Here is a 10,799-nt window from a genome sequence, read left to right as displayed (position 1 = left end):
AATTTAATTTTATAAAAAACTCATGATGGACGAAGGCTAACAGAGTGCTAAAATGATTGTGTTCAAATTGTCCAGAGAAGTCTGCTTTGACCTTAGACCATGGAGATATAAATGCATGCTTATTTCCCCCTTAGAAAACAGGGCATAAATGGATTGTGAACAGTGCTCTGAACTCGCTAGTGTAACACGAGCACATGTACAGTAATAATAGCACTGTAATACAGAGTTAAAACTTCCTAACAGAAACCAGTGAATGTGTGAAGCACACAAGACAAATATATATATATTATTTTTAAAGGAAGAAGTGCATGTTTGTGGGACTAGTACAACAATCTCTCACTGCAGTATTGTCCCCCACCCTAAGATAGCATCAGATGAGTAACTGACACTCATCCAGACTCTTTGCCATGCCCACATGATTTGGAATCCATGAAACAAGACAGGACATTAAATGAAACAATTACATGGTTGATGGACAAAGACACTAAGACTGACAAAAATGGCAATCCCAGCAAATAATGATAACTGCACATACAGAAAATTCTACCAGGAGAACACACTTTAAAACATGTCTCACTTTTTCAGGGATGCTTTCTTACTTTGAGCTATTATAGGTATCTTTCTATCCAAACAACATGTATAAAGGCAAGCCATGGGCAGATGTTCACCCAGTGTCTTTACTTGTATTACTGCAAACATTTTAAAATGAGTCCAGGGTACCCCCAAATAATTTTTAATTCAATAACGATTGTGGTACAACAGAATAAAGATGCTAGTAATAATACACTCAGAAAAAAAAGCATTTTTTGCATAATCCTTTCTAAGCTGAGTGATATGTTGCTGTTAGAGTGAAACATATGAGGTTCACTTCAGATTTTAGCTTTCTTGTGCTAAAGATTTTTCCAATCACCTTCTTTTGGCAACAGCTGATGGGCAATATATACCGCCTGAATTAGTACTACTAATTGTACTTACTCTGCAAAAATATATGTTCAACTCCTAGTGAAGGTCTGCTGGATGAAATAATGGGGCTCACAGAAGGGGCATTTTCAGTTCTCCATTTGTTCTTACATAAGCTATTGGTTTTTATTTTCCCACAACCGAGCATGAGGTGTTCACATCTATAGTGTTCTGCCAGAACTCCTCCTTTCCACAGCTCTGTAATAGCAAGCTTACTACTTCTACCAAAAGCAAAGGTAAAAATGGCAAATGGAAACAAACTTTTTATTTTATTTATTTTTTTTCGGACCTATACTAAACACGAAGAGGATATTTTCATGGAAGTATCTATTATAATATCATTATCTTCTGCCTGTATAACAATGAGCTCTTATTGGATCATTACATCTTCTATGTCAAGCTAGGAGTGGCATATGCACCACTTAGCATTTATCCACACTGAATTTAGCCTGCATTTTATTTTCCTCTCATTCAGTCTCACGGGGTCCTTCTGCCTCTTTTTTTCATAGTTGGTTTTCATCTTGGATCAACATATTAAGTATCTTGCCATTAAAAACAAACTCATCACCACACTGCTCACCTCCTTTTCCAAGATATTAATACATTAAAGAACAGAGACTCTGGAAGAACTTTATTGGTAAACTCTCACCATTGTGAGAATTGGACTCTTGTCCCTTTATTTTAGCTAATAACTTTTCCATGCCACAAGCATCCCAATACGACCATGTTTTCTAGTTTCCATAAAGTCTTTTGGTGAAGGTATCTGACAAAAACCTTTTCAATATTTGCATTTACCTACAGACACTGTAGGTAAACCTGCCTAAATTTTGTCATATGGCTCAGGAGTAAACTTTTGAATTCAAGTTCACCTATCATCCTCACTTACTATGCTTTCATTTGCATTGAAAAACAGGCAAGCATTCATCTTAAATTAAACTAAGCACTAATGGGTGTTCAGTCCCTCCAGCCAGAAAGTAACTATTCCAAATGTCTTCTGCTTCAGTCATACCAAGCATAACATGGGTGTCTGGTCTTCTGAATGCTTTTGCTTTTAAGATCGCTCCTGTTTTATGGAATTCTTGCTAATGTAAGATGTTGCTGTATTACTTTGTTAACTCTTACATGTTTGTTGAGCCTCTCCACCTCCACAAGTCCTTTAGGTATCTCCCTTTGCAGAAGCCCTACTGAATTCCCCCTAGTGCATTATATTTAGACTATTTAGACATAGATTCATTAACTCTATTTTATTATAGTCTCTACTAGATTTGCCTGGTAAAATCCTCAAGCTTACGTGCCTATAATTCCCTGGAAACCTCAGGGATTGCTCGAGCAACAAGATTATCTCTAATAATCTAGAAATAAAATAAATCTTTAAATACTTGCTTGGGAAAATATTAATTTAGAGATTCCTTTGTGTATGATTAGAATCCTCAGACAGCTTTTTTTTTTTTTAAGACAAACATCTTTTCAAGGAAAGGAAATGATAAAGATGTTTATGTGTTGGCCTCAGATAAGATGGTAATGGATACAGTTGCCAGTCAAACCAACAGAAAGTGTTCTTGTACCTTAAGCATATTTTCCTTTGTAACTCTCCCTTTCCCTCCCCTCCAGCCCCCGAAAAAGTTTTTTTTTTTAATTTATTTTTAAATTAACTATGCTTATGACTGAATGAATACAAACATGCACTACAGACGTGAACAGAGTCATGTAGGTTTCTTCTACATCAACGTTCAGGAAGGGAACAATTTACCTCTGTTCTTCTGCTACCACGCTACATACTGAGCTTGTATTTTCTGGCAGAAGGATGAAATACAATTGCATCACCTCTCATTGCCACAAAGCTGAAGCCTGAAGACATGTGGTACTTATTAAACACAGTCAAAACTATTGAGAAAGTCAGAAGCAAACATATCTGACCAGTATAACATTTAACAGTTATCAGTACCTAAGGAAAAAAGACTTAATGGCTTTATTTAACAATGGTTCTGAAAAAACAGTTCAGTGGACAGAAGGTCTTTTTCAATCAATGCCCCCTTACTTGTAAAAACAAGGTATTTGTTGTTTCTAAAGTGTTTCTAGCAGATCCATGCCAGTCATGATCATCCCTGGTTTGGGCATCTGACTAAGCCTGGTTTGGATGAAGAGCTAGCTGCATACATGAGCAACCAATGCAGCTATGGTGGTTCTTGGCTGCAATGTAAGCATCTACCTGCCTCTATGTGTCTTAACTGTGATCTTCTGTGTGCAACAACTGTTATTGCAGGCCTTTTATTCCTCTTAAGTTCTCAGTGGATGCTCTTGCTCTCTAATTTTACATGTGTTTTGTGTTAGTCATTTGCAATTACCTAGATTATCCCCACCTCCTCATTACTCCTCATTACATTATCATAATTGAGAGTTGACTAATTGAAACCATAGGTGCAGTTTTAGAGCAAGACACTTTTTTTTCCTGCAACAATACACAACTCTCCCTTCCTTCTTCCGAGGAAACCTTGTAAATTCACAGCCAGTGCTCTTCAGTAGAAATCTTTTAAATATTGAACATATGCAACAATTCAGAGGTAGACTCAATGGCCTGATAACTACAGAAATTATGATTTTCATCCCCTTCACCTCCATGTTATCCAAAATATTGGGATTCACAAACAGACTAGACAATACCACATCAGGAACGCATAATACAGGTGATACAATGGAGAAGGTGCATCTACCTTTGCACCTCATGTAATTTCTCACTCTGCCAGGGGATGGCTGAGAGCATTTCAACATATACCACAGTAGTGCTAATTGCTGCTGTAATGCATAGTGGTTACCTTCTTTCAACAGCTGTTCTACAGCACAGAAAACAGAGTTGAAAGTGCTCCATCCTTTCAGGCACAGATGCTCCCATCCCTCCCCCAGCAGACTTAAAGGCTGTGGTTTGGGAAGGCCATGGGAGAACCTGGCATAAGGGGCTTGTTCCACTGCCTTTGAAGCTGAAGAGCTACTGCACAATGTCCCACTACAAACCTGCCCTAGCACAATGTGCATAAATAAAGGCAATTACAATTGTATAAATATTTTTTAATGTGAAATTTTAATCTCATTATGCCAAATAGAAAACAGAAAAAAATAATAGGCATATTTCTTTAAAATCTTTAAAATTGAATACTTCTGTGTATATGTCACATTACTTGGCTGCTACAACACCATCTACCCACACTTTGATATAAAGATATTTTTTAAAACTAAGCAGCACATTAGTGACTTACAAATCCTAAGATAGTAACCTACCAGCATAATGGTATTAGGAGAGGGGTCAATAAATACACCTCAGATATATCCTTTTTTTCTGTATTAAAAATGTAAATGAGATGTAGACAGAGATAGGCCATGGTTACTTGCACGCTTCTACCATCAGCAGTGTTGGGGCAAGTAATTTCCAACCTTTACCTCCCCCAGTTGCTCATTAATAACCCTATACTACTGCCTGTTTTAGAGGAGAACTGCTTATGAGATAGCAAGGAGACAGGGTAAAAATAATACAGATTTTTTTTTCTTTTCTTCAGTTCCTTGCTTCAACTCTGCAGTCCAACAGATCATACAGCTAGACCAAGTGAGCACATAGGTAAGGATGGGGAGAAGATGCTCGGGTATGCCACCCTCACAAGAAATGCACACACGTCTTTGATTGAAATTTTGGCAGACACAAAGATTTGAAAATGCTGCTGTCATTTACTTTTAAGACTAAATTGTCTGTCACAGAAATATAGTAAACACTTTTCTAAAAGAGTGAATTTGCGTATAGTTACACAACCACACAACAATTCTTTTTTCCAAAAGACAAAATTAGTTGGGGCAAAATCTGTAGCTTATGGCTTGCACTTGTATGAGAGGTAGCACAAGCATTCTTGTAGAACAAATCCCTGGTGATGGCTGGTGACAGACACGGGGGAAGGAAGCAGGTAGACACAGCACTGCTGTCTCTTCTCCTGGCTTGTCTTTGCGACGCCTGCCCGCTCCCCGTAGCCCGCGGCCTCGCAGGCCCAGCAGGCCTCAGGACAAGCCCAGCTGCCCCAGCTGGCACCCAGGGGCCTTGTCTTCCCTGAAAACCAGTTGGATTCCTAATGATGTTTCCCTTTGTGCCATTTCTTAACAGGGTTTCTTTCGAGTGTGAAGTCATTCTCATGGATTCATGCAACCTTGAGTATTTATGAATTATTTGACCTGCGCATCCCCATTTCTTCCTGCTAGGGGAAGCCTGCTTGTTTCAGCTGCCCCACGTGTTTCTGCCTTTGGTGTGTCCCTCCTCCCTGCTGGCTGGAGCAGGTCAGGCTTCCAGCCTCCCGAGGGGGGAAATCGCATCCTGCTCCTCACAACCCATTCACCACATGTGAAGTAAAAACCACTATTATATTAACACACACAAGATGAGAGAATACAGCCCATCTCTAACTCTGAAGTGACAGCAAATATGGAGATGAATGCTCATTTGGGGAGATAACCAAGTACAGGCACTGGAATTGGCTTGAGGAAGTGCACCATGAGATTTCTTTCACAGTCAGAGATTTGTGTGCATAGTTTGTACAGGTGCACACCAGGGATATAGTCAAAGGCTTAAGCTGGCAGTAACTTTTATGGACTGCAGTTTATCTCCAAAATGTCTCTTTATCATGTACATACTAAGAAAACCTTAAACACTGTAGCAGGGAGTGTTACCAATAAGGAGTAAGGTATGAATCATTACACTTCTCAACTCATCTACGGTATCTGAGTGCTATTACGTGATATATTTTGGAGCATCCTTAAGATGAGGGAGATGAGATTAACTGCACTCACAGGTGCAACTGAAGCTATACAGAAAACAGCAGCTCTAGCCAGACTTGAAAACTGTTTTCTAAATCTGAAATTAGCACTCTCACATACTTGTGAAATACTTGCCCACTGTATTATCATTTCCCAACTACTACTCCCAGTTCCCCCAGGTAATGGCAGCTTTCCAGACAAATTAACTTATAATATGTTATGGGAACATTGTTATTTCAGGTCAACATTTTCAATATGAACTCATTGTCTCCATGAAGCAAAGAAATATTATAATCCATTAATATCTCTTTCAACAAAAAGGATGAAATCTTCCCCTGGTTAGGCTGATAAACACTTTGGTGTCAAAACTAAGCCTCTTTATCATGATAACCCAGAGTAATGGTCTGCTGCTCCAGGCACTTTATCTACTTTACAGATGAAAAATCAGTTCTACTTTCATGGAATTAGATTAATGCCATAACAGGAAATACTTCTGGGGCTGAACTTGCTTCATGCCTTCAAAGCTGGCTGTAAATTTAAAATACTTCCTGAACTCAAAAGATAAGACAGGAGAGAAGGAAAAAGAAAAACAGTGGAGTGACCCTCTTTCTGAAGAAAAATATTGCTTCCTGAAAAAGCTGTCGAAAGCTACTTGCTAAGGGCATTGTGCTCCAGAAGGCCCAGGGCAAGTCTAGTTCAGTCGAACATGGGGATTCTGGGTATATATCAGACACTTGCCATAAATCTGTTTCTTCCATAATCCCCTCTGATAAACTTTTCTTTTCTTAGTCATCTTACTTGGCAAAAGCCGAAATAATAACTTTCTCAGCTTTTAGCAAATATAAACCAGCTTGCTATTTTATGTACCATGTTTTTCAAGGATTACAGTTTTGCAAACTTTGAAAAATGCTGACCCCAAGCCTTAAAACTGAATTTCAACTCTGAAAGTGGACAAGCAGCAAATTCAATAATGCCTTATATATAAATAGCTTTACAATAAAAGATGTAAGGCATTCTTGAGTGTAATTTCACATTTATAGTAACAGAACCTTATTGAAGTATTGAAGTACAATACAAAATATTACTACAAAGGCAGACTTTGGGGAATTCTGTGTTAAGTTTGCCAGGACAGAGAAACTGAAGTAACCTTTTCCATCAAACAATGTTAATGAGTCTTTTAAAAAAAAAAATATCTGTTACACATTTAAATACACGCAATGTCACACCACAAAAAAAAATCAGGATTGAATATCTTAGTAAATTGTACAAGTAGTGAATAACAATAACATTTAGATAATCAGAGTCTTGAATCAGAGAATCTGAAGAAGATAATACATGTGATTTCCTTGCATTAGACGCTTAAGAATGACTCTGAATAGATCACCACTTGTGTCTACATGGGCCAACAATTTTATGACTTGTAGAATCCTTTTTCCATTTTACTTTTGTTGTACTCCCAGTACATTCCTGCTGTTGGAGGAGAAAAAGCACTTACCATCTTGCCTCCCCGTTCAGACTTCAACTATAATATTACAAGCCTAAAAACACATGGGCTTAAGGGTTCATTCCTGTGCCCAGGCACTCTTCACTTGATCACGAAGCAAAATTGTTATTTTGAAACAGTAAACAGGAAAGGAAGTTTATTGAACAGAACAAATATAAAACCAGCACAAAGGGACGGTCAGCTATCTGCTTGTAAGGGTTCTTGTACAAACTTCCATGCTACTTGTCATGAGCTGCATGGTATTTCTGAATGTGAACATTACTTCTAGGTTTAAAGAGCCCATCCACAAATTGCCATCAGCTTTCAAAGATCTCGTCAGATCCACAAGAGTTATAGCCTGCAGCTCTATACTCTACTGACCTCTAAGCACCAACTTCATCAGCAAGAATAACCACAGAGGTTTGCTAAAGATGAGCAAGAGATGAGAGAATGCTGTGGAAAGGGCGTGCACGTAATGCAACCAACTGAATTTTATTACAGTACGGTGTAAAGCATGCAATTACACTTTTTTTTTTGAGAGAGATCAGATAGAAGCTGAAGCATGCACATAGTTGTTTAATTGTTCAGGGAGACTGGAACAAACCAGATGCTTTTCTCAGCTTATAGATTTTTAATTGAGATTTTCACAAATTGTAATTTGATGTATTATTCTACTGGATCTTTCTGTAGTACAAGACTGCATGCTGAAGTAAACCAGCGCCACAGCAGTACCTACTATTTAGACAACAACTCCATCTTTGACCTTATGGTATGCACAGAGTCCAGCAAATATGAAGACTCAGGGAAAAACAAATAAAAAATTTTAAAGCATGGCATAGTCTATGTTAAAATCCTTTCACACTATTACTTGTACCTTAAGTGACAGTTATTTCTCCTATGTATAAAATCCATTCGTAATGGACAGTACTCCGAGATTTTTTGGTAAGACTGCAACAGCACTATACCCATGTTCTTTTTGCTTACAAGTCTTCAGGATTAAGTGTATTTTCCTGAAGAACTTATGCTACGGAAGAAACGTACTGCAGAATTCAGGGACAAACAAGCTTAGCACCAGCGAAATGCAATATTCCAAACTATCCTCACTCAAATAAAATAGTACTTGAAAAAAAATTTATATTCAGGTACTACAATTGTCCTGTGCCCCAACTGTCTCATAAGGAATTGGAGGTGCATAGGACACCAGTTATTGCTTTATCCTTCTAGGATAAAGCAGTCTTACTAAATAACATACTAGTGGCATTTAACTCCTTCAACAGCTATACTGATTGATGTAGATGGCTGGGGAAGACAGGTCTAGAGCTCTAGTGCTGTATGCATTTTTCCTGCCGACACTTTACCCATAAGACACATGGAAACCACAGGAACCAAAGAAATAGAAACATTTTTTACAACTATGTATTATTTAATAGTACAAAGAGCATCTGTCTCATTATGAAGTTAAACAAAATGTTTTCTTCCATGAAATGGCAAATATATGAAAAAGCTACTCACTATTTGAAAAAACATAAATCCCAGATATTGTAACAAAAAACATCAAAAAGGAAAGCAATAGTTAAAAATATAAAATATAATATATATATTATATATAAAAATATAAACTAATTTGTAAATCAAATAAATCAAATAAACAAAAGTTTATTATATAGTTATTATATAGTTATTGAATAGTGCTTAAAAATACTAAGGAAGACCCCTGTCACAAAACTCTGAACCTGCACCAAATCTTTTCTCAGTTGTTGTCGTCCCCACCCCACCCCACCCCCACCCTCCGCCCCCCCCCAAGACCTTCTGATACTTCACTTTCAGCAATTGTCAGACTAGGATTTACTTTCACTATTTCCATTAATCTACTCATTAATTAATCTGCTCCACTAATCTACTCACAAAGTGCTGATCTGCAGCACACTTCAGTGCCTATCTGGAGCCTTCAACTTTATTACCAAACAGAAGAAACACAAAAGGCACAGAACAGCATCTTGTCAAACTTTTAAAGCAGATACCTTGGTTGTTCCACAGGTTCCCGATTTTTCCACAGAGCTCAAGTAGGAAACAATTCTACCTATTCCTAGTAGGAAACAATGCTACCTATTAAGGATATTTATGAGTACATAAGGCAAGGAATTGTTACTGAACAAAATGGAATACTGTCAATCAAGTTAAACAGTAAACTGCAAATAAGGTGAAGAAGGATATTAATTCATGTGACTGAAGATTAAAAGTAATTACAGCATATTTCAAAATATTTCAGATTTTAGTCAAACTGATAACAGCAAATAGCATATAGCATCTATTATCAAGTCATGCAGATCTTCCATCAGGAGTTAAAGAGTGTGTGATACAAGTTAGCTTTTCTCTTGAATATGGCATTAAAACCACGTGGTTTTGTCTTCTTAGGAGCAGAATTATTAACTGTCACAACAAGAGTCTATTAGTTTTAGAACTAGAGCAATAATCACTCTCTCTGGACTCTATAAAAAACTATATTCCACTTTCTCTATACCTGGGCTTGGTTTCTTTTTTTTTCTTCTTTTCATTTAGGAATACTTGACTGAGTTTCAAGTGCTGAAAATGTTTTGACTTTCCAAGTATTCCTTCTTAACATTTTACTTATTAAGAAATGCCTCCTATTTTTTTTCTAATTTTTAATAGTATTATTGAAAATTACCTACTAAGGCCAAGATTTAATTCATGAAAAAAGCACAAAGTTTTTATCTAACTGTGTGAGAACATCCTTTACCAAGGGACTCAGACACATGCCTATGCTTGCACACATTCAGTAACACCAGCAATTTCTTGCATATAACTTTACAACATTTACAACATCTTTGCTCTCTTTTATGAGACTTAAGATGCTTACTTTATAATTTCCAACATAATTATTGGGCAAAAGAACTCTTAACTAGAGTCACTTAATGGTTAAGCTAACAGAGTGGTATGTGAGCTATATCTCAAGAAGGAGCAATGTGGGACTTCCGGATATAATGAAAATAAGCTGGCCAGAATATTACATAATGGTTTTAGTTTTTTCAATCCATTCTAATTTTTCAACCTTTCAGCAGCTGTCTCACAACAAACAGTTCTTTAACATGCACTTTTTTTTTTTTGAGGGAAAGATTTGTTTTGTGTTTTGTTTGATGAAAGCGATGCTAAAACAGAAATGTTTAGTTCTACAAATGAATGTTAGCTCCCATGTCAGGCTGCTGACAAGCAGGGTTCCTACAATAGGCTGTCGTAGTGCTTTGAGACACTGGTATGGGATGCCAGCACTCCAGAAATGTCAAATTTCCAATGAATTCCCCATGAAGTTACAAATAGCATTGCACCCCATCTCAACTTTCACAACACTTTCTTGCATTCTCAGGTATGTACTAGTTTTCCTTTTCATTCCCCAACACAGACATTGATCTTGCTGTAAGCTGAAGACCACACATGAAAATACTGAGACCATACAAGCCACACAGATGCACATGAATTTGGATATCCTGAATGAAAACATGAATGAAAGACACTGTAAAGCTAAAAAGCACACTTTGAGAATCCATTCATAAGT

At 37.3% G+C, this 10,799-nt stretch overlaps 1 protein-coding gene and 1 long non-coding RNA gene across 4 annotated transcripts in view; one reads left to right on the top strand and one right to left on the bottom strand.

Moving 5' to 3' along the window:
* Positions 1-5,610, top strand: part of LOC308197526 — a 32,681-nt gene extending 27,071 nt beyond the window's left edge. The window contains exons 2-3 of the long non-coding RNA XR_013953054.1: positions 4,509-4,567; positions 5,099-5,610. This is a non-coding gene — a long non-coding RNA (uncharacterized lncRNA). The remainder of the gene's footprint in view (positions 1-4,508; positions 4,568-5,098) is intronic.
* Positions 1-10,799, bottom strand: part of ADK (adenosine kinase) — a 293,154-nt gene that overhangs the window by 120,469 nt on the left and 161,886 nt on the right. The gene's annotated exons all lie outside the window — the stretch shown is intronic.

Source organism: Anser brachyrhynchus (assembly GCF_964034855.1).
Source record: "Anser brachyrhynchus genome assembly, chromosome: 6".
Classification (NCBI taxonomy): Eukaryota; Metazoa; Chordata; class Aves; order Anseriformes; family Anatidae; genus Anser; species Anser brachyrhynchus.
The sequence above is the reverse complement of the archived record's forward strand: the minus strand, read 5'-3'. Positions and strand labels throughout refer to the sequence as shown.